This window comes from Trachemys scripta, chromosome 1 (assembly GCF_013100865.1).
Source record: "Trachemys scripta elegans isolate TJP31775 chromosome 1, CAS_Tse_1.0, whole genome shotgun sequence".
NCBI classification, from domain to species: Eukaryota; Metazoa; Chordata; order Testudines; family Emydidae; genus Trachemys; species Trachemys scripta.
This window is the reverse complement of record NC_048298.1, coordinates 273,131,611-273,150,967: the sequence shown is the minus strand read 5'-3', so window position 1 is coordinate 273,150,967 and position 19,357 is coordinate 273,131,611. Positions and strand designations below refer to the sequence as shown.

At 43.0% G+C, this 19,357-nt stretch overlaps 1 long non-coding RNA gene across 2 annotated transcripts in view; it reads left to right on the top strand.

Moving 5' to 3' along the window:
* LOC117871548 overlaps positions 1–19,357 on the top strand; it is a 45,323-nt gene that overhangs the window by 18,885 nt on the left and 7,081 nt on the right. For both annotated transcript variants that reach the window (XR_004644272.1, XR_004644274.1), the window contains exon 3: positions 4,946–5,083. This is a non-coding gene — a long non-coding RNA (uncharacterized LOC117871548). The remainder of the gene's footprint in view (positions 1–4,945; positions 5,084–19,357) is intronic.

Sequence of the window (19,357 nt, the reverse complement as noted above, 5' to 3'; positions counted from 1 at the left end):
ATTTCCGGGGGGTGGGGGTGCATCTCTCCAGACTCTTCTACCTACCTAGGGATATGCATGTGTTACTTACACACATTTTATTTTAGTTTATTCAAGCTTAGTGACTTCCTTCCAGTTACTGCGTTGCTTGTTCAGTTTTCAAGCTTTCGAAGTTCAGTTTTCATCATGGAAAAAGGTAAATAGTGGTGTCCCCCAGGGATCTGTAGTGGAACCAGTGCTGTGCAAGATATTCATAAATGATCTCGAAAAAGGGCTAAAGCGTGAGATGACAAAATTTGCTGACTATACAAATTTATTCAGGATAGTTAAGTCCAAAGCTGACTGAGAAGAGTTACAAAGGGATCTACAAAAATGGGTGGCTGGACAACAAAATGGCAGATGAAATTCATTTTTAATAAATGCAAAGTAATGTGCATTGTAGAACATAATCCCCAAAGTGATGGGGTCTAAATTAGCTGTTACCACTCAAGAAAGACATCTTGGAATCACTGAGGATAGTTATCTGAAAATATCTGCTCAGTGTGCTGGGTCAGTCAAAAAAACAAGCATAATGTTAGGCCTCAGTAGGAAAGGAATAGATAAGAGGGCAATATCATAATGCAACTAAATAAATCCATGGTACATCCACCCCTTGAATATGGGGTGCAGTTCTAGCCTCCCCATTGCAAAAAATATACCTTAGAATTGAAAAGGTACAGAGAAGGGCATGAAAAATTATTAAGAGTATGGAAGCTACTAAAGAGACATATGACAGGTCTATACAATCATGTATGGTATGGAGAAAGTACATGAGGAAGTGTTTTATAATACACCATATAACACAAGAGCCAGCGGTTATCCAATGAAATTAATTAGCAGCAGGTTTAAAACAAACAAAAAAGGAAATACTTCTGCATACAATGCACAATCAACCTATGGAACTCATTGCCGGGGATATTGTGAAGGCCAAAAGTAAAATGGGATTAAAAAATAGATAAATTCATGGAAGATAAGTTCATAAATGGCTGTTAGCCAACATGGTCAGAGATGCAACCCCGTGCCCTGCTTGTCCCTAGTCTCTGCCTGCCAAAAGCTATGAGTGTATGGCAGGGGATGGATCACTCAAAGATTGCCCTGTTCTGTTCATTCTCTCTGAAGCACCTGGCTTTGGCCACTGTCGGTAGACAGAAAACTGGGCTAGATGGATCATTGGTTTGCCCCAGTATGGCCATTCTTTTTCGCATACAGTGGGCATCAATCCAAAGGAAAAGAAAGTGAGTCTCATTTTTTTTTTCATAAAAATATCAGAATTTTCCCAGTTCTCCACAGTATGTTCTTTCACATATATTCACCACTTTATGAATAACGAACACAGATTCACTGTTTACCTTAATGGCATCAAGAGGCACTCAGATCCCAAGGTGATAAACATGGTTTAATACTGAGAAACACAGATAGATAAGTGGGTCATTGTCCAATATTGCATATTAAGAGCCAGATTTTTTGATCCTTACTCCTCTTGGCAAATGTGTACCCATTTGAGTAACCTCATAGGATTTAAGGGAGGAATTACTAGCATGAGTAAGAGCTCACCAATGTAAGGATTCTAAAAAATCTGTCCCTCAGGCATCTAAGATGACAAGTGAATTATTCTATTTGAATAGAAATAAATACAATACATATTTTTGAAGACTTTTCACAGCTGAAACTTGGAAGTCAGGAAATGACTTTGAATACTCTAAAGAAGCGTGTTATAAACTGTGTGAAACATGAAGCCACTGAAGAATTACAAGGTATATTGGTGTAGTTCCCTGAATGGGAAAAAAGGACATCTGCTGTGAAACATAGCCCAGCAAATATCTTGGAAATTTTACAAGAAATGTCTAGTTCTATCAGCAAGAGAAAAACTTGTCAGCTACACAGTAAAAATTGTGCACAAATAAGAATATGTCCATAGAGAAAATAGTTTAAAAACTTATTTGGCAATAAAATGCATTTATAAAAGGCTGTTGTGATGGAAAACACGCTCCACATTTGAGAAATAGAAATCATAAATGAGTGCTTAGGACTGCTACAAATAACTACTTTTCAGCCACTGACCCTTTCAGACGCAATGGCTTGAAATTGTAGTCATCAGAATGAATAACATTTGGTGATTATGTACCATGAAAACATGTCAAAGAATATTGATTACAGTTCTGAACCAGCCAAAACACAAATGTTGGAGTTTGGCCTTTCAGGTATGTGACTATATCTCAGAATGAGAGACAATAACTCCCATTGACTTCAAAGGGGGCAGGTTTGAACCCCAGAGTGAAACAGTAAAAAGAAGAGAGAAGAAATCTGGAGATTCATTATTCTGATTTACCAAACAATCTCATAGCCTCAGTCTATTAATTAGAGTTGGCTGAACATTTTGTAATGAGGAATTCCAGGCAAACAGGAGAGGTTAACAGGGGATTTCTGAGGGAGTTAGTTTCTCAGGGAAGGTAGAAGCTTTTTTCCAGGGACAGTTGTACATAAACTACTACAATGGCCAGTGATGGATCAGTCATTGGAACCTGCAAAGGTTGTGCCAGATATTCCATTTCCTGCCTGGAGATAGTGACTTTCTGTGCATGAAGAGTAAGCTACAGATTGGCCATGATTGTTATGAATTTGTTCCTTCTATTAGTGGAATAAGAAGTCTGCAGGGACAAGGTGGGAATTTCAAGACTCTGGGTGGTCTATCTGTACTTTTCCGCTCAGAAAAGCAGCATCAGAAGTAGTAGGAGAATGAAGTATAGCATCTGATTAGCATCCAAAAGAAATAATGGATATGGGATTATTTTTCCATTGACATCAGTGCTCCAACCCAAGCAATTTATAAGATACAGCGACAGCACAGGTGTGATTTCCAGCGGGTGGTTGCCTCTTCAATGCAATGTATGTCAAGCACTGTCTGAGTGAGGCATCTCCTCAGAAAAATTAGTTTAGCAGCTGCATGGCTCAGATGGAGAGGAGCTTTTCTCAGCATTTTATGGTGTAATATAGCAACAACAGAACACCCACAATTGCCTGTAGGAGGCTTAAGGTTGGCTGGTTTAGCTAGACCTCTCAAGTGTATTGCATTATACAGCACATACTGTACTACAGATTAACTGTATTCAGGCAGTCTGGTGAGCAAGCATATCCCTGGCCCTGTTGTAGAACAACCAAGCTAGGAATCCCTCTGCTTCTATTCCTGATTAAAGGGGAATTGCACACCAAATTCTCTCACCATGGCTCTTCTATCTTTCCCCTCCTGCTTCTCCGTAACATACTCATTCCTTCTTTCCCCTTCCAACTCTCAACACATGCAGATGTTTCCAAACAGTCCCATGAGCATTTCCAAAGCAAATCCCCTGGGAAATATTATGTTGGAAACTTTTAATGGAAGAAAAAATGCCAAAATCCCAAACCCTCACAATCTGTGAAGAGAGCAATAGGATTGAGTTTAGTAGACTGTATTCCGTTCATTAATAGCATCCCTAAATATATGAGTAGTAACCTAGAAATGAGTACAGAAATGGTATTCTTTGGCCCCAATTAAGGCCGGCCACACACACACACACACACACACTGTATTTTGTTGCAGACATGGAATACCATTACTTAGGGTTACCATCCGTCCGTATTTCCCCGGACATGTCCGGCTTTTGTGTCTCTAAATAGCCGTCCGGGAGGAATTGGTAACAAGGTTAAAATGTCCGGGGTTTTTTTCTCCCTCGCCTCCCTCCCTCCCTTCCATGCAGAGTGTGGCTGCTGATTGGGCGGCTAGGCCGACTGACCCACTCCCATTGGCCTCCAGCAGCCAGAGCCCTCCCCTGCTCTCCCCTCCCCCTTTCTGTAGTCCTGTGTAACACACAAACCGACCCACGTGGAGCCAGAATGGTAAGAGGAGTGGGGGGGGCAGTCAGGGAGTGGGGGAGTGTTGGATGGGTCCCCAGCCTCCACCTGCCACCCCCCCTCCGCGCATCCCCCCCTCCGTGGGTCCCCCATCCCTGTCTGCCTCTCCCTTGTCTGCGTGTACTGCCAAAGCCAGCAGCAACTGCTGTCTGCTGCCCCCGGGTCCTAGTGCCCCCATCCACTAATGGGAAGACAGGCTGCCCTTACCCTGCCCTTCCACCCTAGCTCTGAGCCTCTCCAACACCCCAAACCCCCCAGCCCTCATCCCCACACACCCTAATCCTCTGCTCCATCCCTGAGCCCCCTCCTGCATCATGAACCCCTCATCCCCAGACCCACAGCCCTCACCCCTGCATCCCCTCCTATCCCCAAACTCCCTCCCAATCCCCCTCCCTCTTCCCACACACCCCCTCCTGCCCTCAAACTTCCTCCTAAAGCCTGCACTCCCTCCCTTTGCACCGCCTCTCACCCCCAAACTCCATCCCAGAGCCTGCACCCCTCACCCCCTCCTGCACACCCACCCCCTACCCCAGCCCGGAGCCTGCACCCAGCACCCAAACTCTATCCCGGAACCTGCACCCCTCCTGCACCCTAATCCCCAGCCCAGGACCTGCACCCCAGACCTCCTCTCCCCACCCAACCCCCCTCCCAGAGCCTTAGGCAGGTGGGGTGGGGGGTTCTGGGCACCACCAAAATTTCTACAACCCTGCCACCCATGCGAGTGGATAAGGGTCAGGGCAGTCAGGGGACAGGTAGGGTCCTTGGGGGGGGCAGTTAGGGTAGGGGGTTCTCAGCAGGGGGCAGTCAGGGGACAAGAAGCAGGGGGGGTTGGGGTTCTGAGGGGAGCAGTCAGGGGGTGGGAAGTGGGAGGGGCGGGGCGGGGCTAGGGCGGGGCTTCCCCCCCCAGTGTCCTCTTTTTTGTTTGTGGAAATATGGTAACCCTACCATTACTGTCTCAAATTCAAATAGATTTTGTACCAGTATAATCATTTGACTTACAAGTTGCTACAACCAGACTTTTCATTTCATTGTTACACAGCTCTTTTGGAATATTCCTGTATAATTGAAACAATGAGCTATAACTGTGCCCTTCAACACCAAATTCTTCTTACTTCAATGCGATGCTGGAAGCAGTTGTATAATAGTTACCACAATGATGTGTACAATGGACTGTCAGGTGAGCAATCCTTCATTATTTACCTGTACGCTCTGGAATGCTCTTAAAGGTATCTTGCACATGTCCTCTGTGACTTCTAAGGAAGGCTGTCCACAGCTTGCTTACCAATTGGGCAATGTTAGAAAATCTGTTCATCTTATTGTAGGAAGCCTGCTGAAATCTTCTTATGGTTTCTCCTGGGCAGCTCCCCTAAGAGCCTTTTCTTTCCTTCTTGGAGTGGAGATATGGGGATTTTATAAACTTCATACAACTGTAAAATTACAAAAAAACATATTTTGAAAGCTCAGCATAATCATGTGCATAGTAATGGTATAGTTATTGTCATAAACTAAATACTGTTCATACACTAAAATGGCTTCAAAGGGGCTCTTTCAAACTCACTTTTATATTTTTACTTTTAATATTCATTAATTGTATATTTAAAAATGACCTCACAAGGTTTCTTTAAGATCACACTTAAGCATGCTGGTATTATTTTCCTTACGACTGTACTAGCATAATCAATTATGTTAGCACAGCTTTAGAAATAGGGGTACAGTCTGCAGTTCTTAGTCCACTGATTATAGGATTGGGACCATAGTTTATATGTGACTTTTCACTCCGCTGGCTCTGAAGCCATTGCACCATACATGATAAGCAGATTTTGTTTTTACTTTAATGTCTGTCAGAGTGATAAATTTTAACAAACAGAATAATGATTTTTAGACTCTGAAGGAAACTTACCAGCAGATTGTAATACAGGTCAAACTTTGAGCTAAAGTAACTTAATAGGCTATTTTGCTTCCTTAAAGCAATACTATCTTCTGTTTTGTTAATGATAATATACAATAGCACATTTCTGAAAGGTATGAATACCTAGAAGGGCTAAGAACATTACTCATATTTCACCATAAATGTGGATCTTCACTTTAAGCACAAAACTCGGTGCCAATCTCCTATATTTCAGCCTACGGCGGAAAACCGTATCTGTCAGGGAAGATTTTTCTTTAAATACAGCTTAACTGAAATTTCAGGATGAAGTTTGTGTTTGTTCTCATCTTTATAGGCTTGTCTTTATGAGTGTGTTTAATACTCATAGGAGATTTACAAATAAACAGTTAAAAGAAAACTGTGTTCATTTTGCTCAACCAGCAATCTGAAAGTCAGAAAGCATTCCTCAGCATAAATAAACTGGGAAATGTATTTGAAAATAAAAATTTGTTGTAATTGGGATTTCTGAAAAAAATATATCCAGGATACTAGTAGCTTGAAAGCCCATGTCGCTTCTAGTAAGAAAAAGGTGTCTGTTTTTTAACACTGCACTTGTATTCAGCCAACCCTCTTTGTCTATTTAGTTTGTAAGCTCTTTGGGAAGGGTCTGTGTCTATATATCCACAACACTTAGCAACAGGGGGCCCCTTCTCAGCTACAGCCTGTAAATGTTATTAAAATGCAAATCTATAATAAATGCTAATAACAATTAAGGTATTATTCATTAGAGCTGGATGAATAACTGACTTCATGGTTTGGTGGCAGTTCTGAAAAGGTGAAAAGAAAAATTTACCTTGTGTCAAACCAAATCTGAAAAATGTCAGAGCTTTTGGTGAATTGAAAAGCTGCTTTGCATCTGTTCCGGAGGAGTGCTCTGAACCTGGGTTTCCCACATACCAAGTGAGTGCCCTATCTACTGAGATAAAGGTTGTAAGGATGGGAATAGCACCACTACTTCCTCCTCCAGCTATTGTGTGCATGGTCAAAACAATTTGGGTCAAATTCATAAATAGTTTCAGGTTGATGGAAACTGCACTTTGCACTGAATAAATTAGTCATCTGAAAAAATTCACCCAGCTCTAGTCTTCACTATGAGTGCCTGGTGGGAAAGAACTTTTTTTCACCCATTTCCGTAAGTAATGTAAGGCCAGCCTTTGGTATGGGGGCCAAACCTTATTGTAGTGGATGGCTTCCCAACATCACATCACCATTCTGTTGCAAGAGTGGAGGACCTTTGACCCAGTGAGCCCCCTCTCTTCTCCCTAACTAGCTCAGTAACGGAGATCAGCCAGATAGATTTTCAAGCCATCCATCCCTTTTAAAGTTCCTCCAGAGGTGAGTGTGTCAGTCAGCAGGGAAAGAATCTGCATTTGTATTTGGATATCAAGGTCAGTGTCATAACCACAGCCCAATTATCATAAAGAACATGGAAAATAGGCTGTCTAGAATCAGTGAATCCACCTTTGGAACAGGGTGGGATTGGGCAACCATGTAATACTTAAATTGTCATCATGAAGCAGATTTTGAGGGGGCAGTGCAGCACAACAGAGAATGGATTTTGAAGCTACATAATGCAGAAGATTCATAGACATTAATGTGGGACTTCAGTCACAGATGGTGTTTTTCTCTGCATAGACACCTATGCTTACCTAGGTACAATACAACATTATTTATATTACCTGCTTTTTTATTAACTATGGGCAGGACTGTGACTTTCCCTTATGACAACATATGGTGGAGTAAGGCATATAGGACTCCCCCCGACCCCACCACTGGTTATTCCATATCACTGTTCTGTGCTCCAGAGGGAGAACAGACTTCATGAGCTGCTGCTTCCTCTGCCCACCATGCAGATAGCTGGAGAGGGCTGGTGAGTGGCAGAGCCAAGCCTCCATCCCCTTTTCTGGCTCCCAACAATAAACAGTTTGCATAGCTGAGCTGGTGTGAGGGTGGAAGAAATCTGATAATAGCAGATTGTTTTCCCTGGAGCAAGGAAGGAATTGGGGAAAGTGTTGTGACTCTGAGTTCTATAGAACTGTTCACTAAAATTACTCGTGTGTGCTGTAGTGTTGGGCCCTCTGTCTGGTTTGTTTGCTAAAGGCATGGTCCTGAATGCCTGCAGCAAGGTTTTGAGCTTCCTCAACTCCCTTAAAATTTCAAAGGAGTTGAGGGTGCACAGCACTTACAGAAAGCACTCAGCACCTACAACACCTAGCTCTTTGAGTGTTAGCTCCTTGCGATCTGTGTATCCTTTTTGTTCTGTGAAGTGTTGAGCATAGGTGTCAGCACACAATAAATAATAATACCCGAGGAGTAAATTATTCTTGTATCTGACACGCTGTAGGTAAAATAAATGCAATTATAGGGTTTTAATAAGGACATATTTATGATTTGTTTGTTTCATTAAGATGTTTTTATGCAGAAGTTTAGCTAAGTTGTATTTTTCATGTGATCTATCATCCAATTCTCTGAAGAAAGTTCACGCATTATTGTCACTAGTTGCTGAATGTATTTTTTTAAAGCAATGTAAAAGTGTTTGATTTCATATAAGAAGTTCTAAATACAGGTACAATAATTATTCCAAAGTTATCAACTCCTAGATTTATAAGCAATGAGAACTTTATTTGTTCCCATAAGCAGTTATACAAATGGAGGGATGTTTATTTGTAGGGATTAGGTATGTAATTCAATGAGATAGTTGCAATGGGATTTTTGAAAGCACTCAGCACTGACTTAACTCTCTTCCCACTGAAGTCAAGGGTAAAACTCCCACTGATTTCAGTGGGATCAGTTAGACCAATACAGCCATGATTTTGAAAACCTCACCCATGGTTTATTTACAATAGCGCCGTTAATGAATCAACATTGATAATGACACAATCAATAAGAGCTAATATTGTAAAATCTTACACAACTACCTAATGCTTATCAGAATTGCACAACATTATATGTCATCCAGAGCATGTTTAAATATGGTTTTATTGTATACTTATCTGAATATTTAGGGTTATAGAGAAACCCAAGATACAACATTAGGCTCTGGTCCTGCAGTGAGTGAACCCCTGCACTTGTGCAAATCCTATTGTAGAAATGGGGCCTGATATTGTGTTATTTCAGAAATAGTATGTGATCATGCAGTTAGAGACTGCTGGAATGTATTAACACAAAAGGACATAGTTAAAAGGACTTGTGGTGCTACCACACCCCGCCCCAGCAGAAGGAGCAGTGAAGGTGGGTCCTCTAGCGTAGGCACCAAATCCATCGGAGCTCCAGCTCTGGAGCCAGTGGTATTGGAACACTTTTAGTAATGGAGGTGCTGAAAGCTAGCCCCCTTACCTCTTTCTGCCTCCCCTCCCACCCCCAAGCTGAGGCCAGGAGCAGGGCAGTGTCTCCGGGAAGGCGGGACCTGGACAGGGGTAAAGGGGCCTAGGCTGAGGCCACAGTTAGGGCCAGGAGTGGAGCCCTTGGTGCAGGGCCAGCAGCCAGAACTCCACATAAAATCTTGAGGTGCTGCAGCACCTTCCACACCTCCAGTTCCCATGCCTGTGGCTAGAGCACCCTCAGAAAAAAATTAGCAGGTGCGTAGCACCCACCAGCAGCCAGCCAGAGCCTCCCATCCACTGGCGGCCCCACCGATCAACTCCTCCCCCTCCCTCCCGGCCACCACGATCAGCTGTTCCATGACACGAAGGAGGTGCTGGGAGGGAGGAAGGGAGGAAGAGAGGGGCACGGGGCATGCTTGTGGGGAAGGGGCGGAACTGGGCAAGTAGGGGCGAGAGCAGAGCGGGGTCAGGAAGAGGCAGGGCAGAGGTGGGGCCTTGGGGGAAGGGGTTGTGTGGGGGCAGGGGATGAGCATCCCCAGGCTAAGGAAAAGGCTGGCTCCTGTGTCCTCCAGACCTGCCTAGAAAGGCAGCAGGGAAGCAGCGAGTCAGAGCACAGCAGGCTTAGATAAAAGGAACTGTAGGAGTTGCTGGTCAGTTGCTGGCTGAGATAAGAAGGGTGAGGAAGGACTGGAAGGCTGTGAGATTCTCCAGGTGAGGAGGCCTGGAAGACACCTGCTCAATCAGGGAACACACAGAGAACCCTTTTGTAAGGGTGAAGAGGAAGGGGCTATGTGTGAAGTTGCCCAGGGAATAGTAGCAGCAAATATTACAGGAACCAGCATATGGCTGCTATTTACAGGGTCCCTATTTTGGGATCCTAAATAGTGGTCCCCACACCAGCCACTGGCAGGGTGGCCTAAGCCCCAGGAAGGGGATAAGACTTGGTTAGAGGCCCAAGTGAAGGGCAGGACTTGGTGTATCCCAGGAGGAAGCACTGGGGACACTGCTCTATACCGGGGAGACACTGACTTAATACTAGCCCAGAGACAGAGCTATCAATGTTACCACCTTCATGTGTTAGACGGTGTGTGACTTAACTGGATGACTGAGCCACTAAAGACCTACCTGACGAGGGCAACAGCTGACAGGGGGCGCCAAGAAAAAGAAAAAGTGCAGGATCACTCCCAGGAGGTGAGTGTCCCCATCGCATTGGTTGATTTTGTTCTGTTAAGGATGTTAGTGTTTGACACTTTGTCTTGCAAGTGGATGTTTAGAATAGAATGAAGACAGCACATAGTGGTTGATGGTGATGTTTGGCTCGGTGGTAGTGGTTGATGGGCTAGTTGGAAGAGGACTTCAGTTTTTTTTTTCCAGGCTGATGGTGATCCAAAATATTTAGTTGCCTCTTAGAACCTGTCAAAGATAAGCTGTGGGTCATTTTCACTATGACCAAGTAGAGCACAATCCTTTTAAAAAAGGGCTTCACATTGAATTTCTCAAGGGCTTTTGTCTTTGCAGTAAGCCTTCAGAGACTGAAGAGTTGCCCATCAGATCTGTATCTTATGAAGATCCCCTTTTGAAGGTTGCCAGTTGCATAATTCAGAATGGCTGTGAAGAAGAGACCAAAGAGGCTCGGTGCCTGCATATAACCTTGTTCCTCTCCATTAAATATGGGCAATGGTTTTGAGAAGCCACCACCTCAGAGTACTTGACCAGTCATGTCTTTTGTGGAATTGACTATGATGATAAAGGATTTGGTGGAGCAGACAAACATTTCTAGAATTCTCCGGAGGCCATTTCCGTTCTGTGTCCAGTGGTTTTCTTTTTTTAGATAAATGAAGATGGCCTGTAGTTCCATGTTCTGTTCAATACATTTTTCCCGAATCTGTCTTACAACAAAAATCATGTCTATGGTGCTCAACCATAGTCTCTCGTAGAAGCTTCTCTGATACTGTTTCAACTAGCCAATAGAGCAAAATATAAGCAATGTATGGGTGAATAGAAGGAAAGTAGTACCTCTGAAAGTCAGGACAGTTAAACTCTTTGAGTGTTCTTTTCCATTGGTCCTCACTTTGCACCCAGCTCTCACCTGTGGCTCTAAGTAGCTGCTAGCTTGTGGCAGAGAAAAACGGCCCATTACGCCACTGTGACTGGAGGGCTAAACCAGGTAGAAGGAGGGGAAATGCCTATCCTCAGAATACGAAGTCTATTTTGGCAGACCAGGAGGAGGAGACTTCTTGGTCCAACAACTAGAAAGGTACTTCAGCAATGGAATATGAAATAAATATATAGTAGCTATACAAATAGCCATTAGAGAGTTTGCTAATTAAAGAAGACATTAATAGGATTAACTTGGATAGCCTCCTAGAGTTCAAAGACCCTTCCAGACCTGGGAATATTATCTCCAGATACCTGTGCCTCCTCTCTTTGTACCTCATAGCTGAAAGTGTCAAATGCTGCAGAAATGTTTGGGGGGATGAGAATGGATAGCTCTCCTCCATCCATTAACAACAAGAAATCAGCCATCAGTGGCAGATTGACAGGCCTTGAATCAAAATTCCATCAGTGTGTTCAATACCTCTTGGCAGAATTCAGGTAATTAAAGCAGGCTGTTTGTTAGCCAGTAGAGGGAGACTGGATCCATGCAGCCGGAGAATCATTACTGAATGTGAGATCTTTTCCATGAAGTAGGAAGATGGCTCGTTGCAGCACTTGGTGCTGGGTTCTGCTCTGGACTGTAGGAAGTCAGGGATTGAAAAAATAGTTTCCCTTTGCTATAGCTTACTGTACAGTAGAAGAGTTATTGATGCCACTATTATGTTAGGAAAGGACTCTGCTGTTCTTGCAGGCTGCTGTGTGTGAAGATTACAGTTATAAAATGGTCTCTTGGCCAGACGTTGGTGGGAGGGAGGCTGGAGGAGCTGAATGGAGGCTCAGAACTCCTTTCTACAGAAGAGAAGCAGAGTGTTTTGACTTGTATAGGAGCCTTGTCCTCATGGTGGTTCCTCGGCAAGAGGCTGAGAGAACAGTTACAAAGTAGTGAATTGCTATGCAGTGGGCCAACGACTCCCATGAATTTATAAAGCATACACATGTTAAAACATGGGAGAGAACACATACTTTTTTGCCACGAATTTGTGCTTGATATTTTCTAGGTAATACCCTAGAGTGTTCTGCAGCTTGAATCTTCTATAGAAGGTAGCATTAGTGTTCTCATTCTCAGAATTGTGACTGTGACTTTCCCTAAGTATGAATAGTTAACAGAATAAAGGAAATCAATTTTATATCATTCATATTATTATGCTTTCTCTTCCATTTGTTTTATGTTCAATTAAATACATTGAGAGGAATCATAGAACTGGAAGGGACTTCGAGAGGTCATCTAGTCCAGTCCCCTGCACTCAAGACAGGACTAAATATTATCTAGAATGGAGATTGGCAACCTTTGGCACGTGGCTCACCAGGGTAAGAACCCTACCAGGCCAGTTTGTTTACCTGCCACATCCACAGGTTCGGCCGATCGCGGCTCCCACTGGCCATGGTTTGCCGCTCCAGGCCAATGGTGGCAGCGGGAAGCAGGTAGGCCAACACATCTCTCGGCCTGTGCCACTTCCCACAGCCCCCATTGTCCTGGGATGGCGAACCGTGACCAGTGGTAGCCACAATTGGCTGAACCTGTGGATGCAGCAGGTAAACAAACCGGCCTGGCTTGCCAGGGCACTTACCCTGGCGGGCCGCGTGTCAAAGGTTGCCGATTCCTGATCTAGAACATTCCTGACAGATGTTTGTCCAACCTGCTCTTAAAAATCCCCAATGATGGAGATTCCGTAACCTCCCTAGGCAATTTATTCCAGTGCTTTACCACTCTGACAGTTAGGAAGTTTTTCCTAATGTCCAACCTAAACCGCCCTTGCTGCAATTTAAGCCCATTGCTTCTTGTCCTATCCTCAGAGGTTAAGAAGAACAAGAAGAAAGGTGCATACCTGTTGTTCCTACACATACTTTTTCATGATTGTTTCCATTACAAAACTAATTTAATATCATTCCAATTTTCATTCCTTTTAATGTTATTACAGTCTTAATGAAAAATATACATACTTATTATTCGTTCACAATTAGTTACTCTCTTTATTTCTCTTTCATTTATTACTGTCATCATTATCACACTTTGCTCTTACATGGCACTGCTAATTTGAGGATTTAAAACTACTCCACATAGGCAGGTAAATATGTTTGCTGATACACAGATCAGGAAAGTGAGGTACAGAGATATTAGTGCCTACATTTAAAAAAAAATGTATACTAATTTTTTTAGCACCACTGATTTTTTTTTTTTTTTTTTTATCTCCAAGTTGAGACACCTTTGTCCAGATTTTCAGAACCAATTGATACCAATAGGAACAGGAGCTATTCCTTACTTTTAAAAATCAAGCTCCAGGAGTTTCAGATTGCTGGCACCAAAATTAGTGTACATACTTGAAAATATAGGCCTAACTAACTTGTCCGTTGTAACATAGCAAATCAGGGACAGAACACAGTCATTCCTAGAAATGAGTTCTAATCTTTGGATGGGGGTTGATCTTTGAACACTGACAAACACTTTTCTTATTAGGGAGTAGTCTGGTAGCCTGCCAGTGAGGGCTGATGACATATGTAATTCAGCTCAGAAGACATGCTTCTTCCCTAGAGCTATTGCTCTTATTCCTCAAACCCTAGGCAGCAGGGAGGGTTGGAGCACTCCAAACACCCACTAAAGATCATTCTGACAGCTCAGATATTCTAATATGTGCTACAGACCTGCATCATTTGCTTAAATATGTAAAGGGACTTAAAATAATGTCAATATAAGTGTTGTGTCAATACAACATTTCATATTTTTAACATGGCCATAAGTTGACATCTAAAGAGTTTTAAAGCCACCGCAATGTCACTTTTTTCAATGTCAAACACACAATTAGTTTGCCTTAACTTTTTGTGGTTAAGGCAAAAGCTGAAGGGGCTTCTCCGCTGCTTTGCCTCATGTGTTGTCATTGGAACCTAAGGAAAGTGAGTGCAAAGTGGGCATGAAACGCTACTAAATCAAAATGGTAACATTTTACACCCACTTTGCACTAGTGTAACTGATGCACGATGCAGGGCTCATAATGGATTACATTTAATAAATACATTATTAAAACAACATTATAGGTCTGACTGACACTTGAAAAATGAGAGGCAACATTTTCAAATCAGGGTACCTGTAGCAGCCTCAGATGACCTGTGTCCTACTGCAGCTTGGGCTTTTGGCATTGCTCTGTGTGGCTAAATTAAGCTACTAAATCCTCTTTAGACACCTACATCTACTCCAGGGATGGTACATACATGTTGAATAAAACTAATGGCAGGATTCAACCTTGAAGTACAAACCAACGCTATCCCAAGGGAAGAAAAAAAATCTCGGATCTGTTGAAGAATGAGCCAAACAGTGACTATGCCAGGGATTAGCAACCTTTGCCACGTGGCCTGCCAGGGTAAGCACCCTGGTGGGCCGGGCCAGTTTGTTTGGCCGAACCTGCAGATGCGGCAGGTAATCTCATCTTCCACTGGCCGCGGTTCACCGCTCCAGGCCAATGGAGGCTGCGGGAAGCAGCAGCCAGCACATCCCTCAACCTTCGCCGCTTCCCAAAGCCCCCATTGGCCTAGAGCGGTGAACCGCGGCCAGTGGGAGCCGCGATCGGTCGAACCTGCAGATGCAGCAGGTAAACAAACCAGCCCGGCTCGCCAGGGTACTTACCCTGGCAGGCCATGGGCCAAAGGTTGCCGATCCCTGGACTATGCATTAAAAGGTCTATGAGGTGAGCTATCAGCATCTTCTAAGTGAATTTGTTGAATGCTGCCAATAGATGATGCATAAGGAGGTTGTGCAACTTTTGTCACCTCTATGTTATAACTTGGCTTGAAGTCTGATTGGATGGGACCCACAAGTGATGTAGTTGTAAGCTGTTGCTGAAGCCAGCTCTGCACCATTCTTTCAAATATCTTGTCCAGGAAGGAGAACCATAAAAGTGTCACTGATAATTGGCCAGGTTGCAGTGTCAAATAAGACAGTGCAACCTTTCTGAGAACAGGTGCATTTCAGAGTCTGAGGGACACATGGACTGTGGCTTTAAAATGGTGGCACAGACTTTTCAATATTTGTTTTATCACATTTGTCTGCATGAGTGGACCAAACTTGGTAACGGAAAATGGTGTGATAGCAATATAAGGGGGATTTCCTCACAGTGAGAGGAGCTTGAGTCTCCAATAGAGTGGAAAAACTGAGTGAATAAGAGAACTTACTTCCAGGAACAGATGTGCTGTTTGTGTCAGTCACTTTAAAATTTAATAATCAGGAATGTTGATAAACAGTTGCAGTTATTTCTGGACATCAGTGCTGAGCAGTCCTCTCCATCAGTCAAAATGTGACTTAAAGTTATCATGAGATAGTTCCCTTGTGGCTAGTAGTGATAAACAGTCTGGTTTCTAGAATCCACACCATTAAGATTATGGGGGAGAGATAGCTCAGTGGTTTGAGCATTGGCCTGCTAAACCCAGCATTCTGCGTTCAATCTTTAAGGGGGCCATTTAGGGAACTGGGATAAAAATCTGTCTGGGGATTGGTCCTATTTTGAGCAGGGGGTTGGACTAGATGACCTCCTGAGGTCCCTTCCCTGATATTAAAAAAAAAAATTACAAATAGCACTGTCATAACTATAAAGGGAAGGGTAACAGCCCTCCTGTGTACAATACTATAAAATCCCTTCTGGCCAGAGACTCCAAAATCCTTTTACCTGTAAAGGGTTAAGAAGCTCAGGTAACCTGGCTGACACCTGATCCAAAGGACCAATAAGGAGACCAGATACTTTCAAATCTTTGTGGGGAGAAGGTTTTTGTTTGTGCTCTTTGTTTTTGGGGTGAGTTCGCTCTTGGGATTAAGAGGGACCAGACATCAATCCAGGTTCTCCAAATCTTTCTGAACAAGTCTCTCATATTTCAAACTTGTAAGTAAACAGCCAGACAAGGCGTGTAAGTTTTATCTTTGTTTTCTCAACTTGTAAATGTACCTTTTACTAGGGTGTTTCTGTTTGCTGTAACTTTGAACCTAAGGCTAGAGGGGGATTCCTCTGGGCTCTTTAAGTTTGGTTACCCTGTAAAGTTATTTTCCATCCTGATTTTACAGAGATGATTTTTACCTTTTTCTTTAATTAAAAGCCTTCTTTTTAAGAACCTGATTGATTTTTCCTTGTTTTTAGATCCAAGGGGGTTGGATCTTGATCCACCAGGAGTTGGTGGGAGAGAGGAGGGGGGATGGTTAATTTCTCCTTGTTTTAAGATCCAAGGGGTTTGGATCTGTATTCACCAGGGAATTAGTGAAGAGTATCTCAAGGCTACCCAGGGAAGGGAATTAGCACATTGGGAGTAGTGGCAGCGGACCAGATATAAGCTGGTAGTTAAGCTTAGAAGTTTTCATGCAGGCCCCCACATCTGTACCCTGAAGTTCAGAGTGGGGAAGGAGCCTTGGCAAGCACTTATGGGACCCCTTTTTACCAATGTAAATAGAAAAGCCAAAGTTTTGAACTGGCATGGAGATTCCTTCTTTAGGCTCCATCTAGACTTGGGTGGAATCACATTTGAAGAAATAGTTTTTAAACACTTGTTTTGAGTAGAGCTGGATGAATAGTTTTTTTCAGTTCAGCCCACAAACGAAAAACAGGGGAAATATTTCTTTGGTTTCTAAAATGTTTGGAATTTGTTATCAAATCAGAAAATTCAAGGCTAGCTTAAAAAAAAACCTCTAGGGGTTGGATGTGTTCCCTTAGAACAGTTGCTTGGGTTTAAATCCCCACTCTGGGATATGATTAAATCTTCTCTCTGCCTGATTCAGAAGAGGGCATTGAATCCACATCTCCTGCTACCTCCCGGAAGAATGCCTTAATTGCCAAGTTACAGAGTTACTCTCACACTCTCTCTACTTGTCCCAATGAATTTTTTTGTGCTGATACGAAGTGGAAGAGCTTCAAAAGGAGAACCAAATAGCTTACAGCCTGGTGATTAGGGCACTTACATAGCAAGGAGGAAGATATGAGTTCACGTCCTTGCTCCAGAGGAGGATTAAAATTTGTGACTTCCACATCTGAAGCAACTGCCCTAACCACTGGGCCAAGGGTTATAAAGATGATATGCACCCACACCCAGAATAGCTTGGGTCTTACCTGACACCATTTGGGTGACATTTACAAATAGTTTCAGGTAGACTGAAACTGTGGTTTTTTTGGCAAAAAAAGTTATTCAGCCACAAAATTTCATCTAGCTCTAATCTTAAACTGTTTTTCCTAACATGGCTTCAATACAGTTATGGGGCCATAAGGTTGTTCTAGACTAAGGGCCAAAGTGACTAGTGTCATATTTCATGTTTACACCAGTTGTGACTCCATTGAATTCCATGCAGTTACATGTAAATCCCCATGTATCAAAGGGAAAATAGTTCCATACAGCTGATTGAAAAATATTTTGTGCACAAGAGTTCCCTCTTCAAAAAGCCCCCTAGGAAAAGAGATTCTATTAATTTGTTTTATTATTATTTTTTTTAAATCTCAACAAACCTTAGTGTGAGGAAGATGACAAAAGAAGGATCAGCACATTTCCTCTTTATACCTTGCCCCCCCTCCCAAAAAGGGGCATTGATGCAAATTTGTGTGCTGTGCTGTTTTTAGAACGAGAAGTAGGTCATATTTTGATATGTTCAATAAGCGTAACTCAACCAAATAATGATGGGACTCTGTACAATATCAGGCCTGGCACTGTGCATTCTGTAGCACTAGACCAAGAAAATTCACATCTCCCTAAACTATCTACTCCACCGAAACAGGTGCTAAGGTCTCTGAAGTGGATGGTTCAGCAGTAGAGCTCTTCTAATCATCTTGACAAGGAAGCCAATGGAGAATTTCCTGTCCTTTACTGTCTTGCTGTCATTTCCCCTCTGGTGGCAAACCACCACTGACATCAACAAAGGTGTGCTTCACTTGTAAGCTGACAGTGAGGGAGGAAAAGGTGGCCTCAGCCCACCCTACTTGATAGCTTCTTCCTAAGTATGCCAGGAATAGCTTTGAGTCCAATGTGATTTTTTTTTTCCTGCCAGTTTGTGAGATTCAGGGGCAGCTCCAGGCACCAGCGCTCCTAGCGCGTGCCTGGGGTGGCAAGCCATGGAGGGGCGGCCTGCCAGTCGCCATGAGGGCAGCAGTCAGGCCGCCTTCAGCGGCTTGCCTGCGGGAGGTCTGCTGGTCCCACAGCTTTGGCGGCAATTCGGCGGTGGGTACGCCGAAGGCGCGGGACCGGCAGATCACCCGCAGGCATGCTGCCGAATCCGCGATACCAGCGGACCTCCCGCAGGAATGCTTGGGGCGGCAAAATACATAGAGCCACCCCTGGAGAGATCAACGTGGGCGGATCTGACCTGTTTGTATAACATATAAATTATTTTGGAAGACTCAGGCCCTTTTTTGCCTGCTCCACACAAATCCAAGATGAGAGGTAGAAGCAGAGGAGTGTGAATTAGATTTACAGAAGCCTGACTGTCTAGAAATGTATGCCCTTCCTGCATTTTCTATACCATAGACAGATTCTAACTAGACATTTGTCTAATATCTGTTAGATATCTGAACCATGAATCTGTTAAACGGATAAAATTCTTGGTACCATTGCTAACAGACAGTATTTTAATCTCTTAAGAACAGTGATTTTTTTTTATTATTTCTTTAGTCCTTGCTTTGGTTATTATTAATAAAAGGGCCACCTGATTTCAACATTATATTATAATTTCTATTGGCAATTTATAGAGCAGATTGATTTCTTCTGTTGAGATTTTTGAATCAGAGATCTGATGCCCCAAATAAATATCTTATAAAATATTATAAGAATACATAAATTAGAGTCCTACATCTCTGTCCCTCAAAACAAAAAATTCTTCTTTAGTAAGTCCAGATGATGCCATAGGGTAACAGTATGTAAAAAAAAAAAAAAAGGTAACAAAAAATAAGATTGACATTCAGCTAGTCAACAACTCAATTTGACTAGAATTAGGACACCGTTTTAGTCCATTCTGATATAATAATAGAGTGCATACTCTTTAACCAACTGGTTTTCTACAGTAGTTACCATAAGTACTGAAATAATTTGTTCTTAG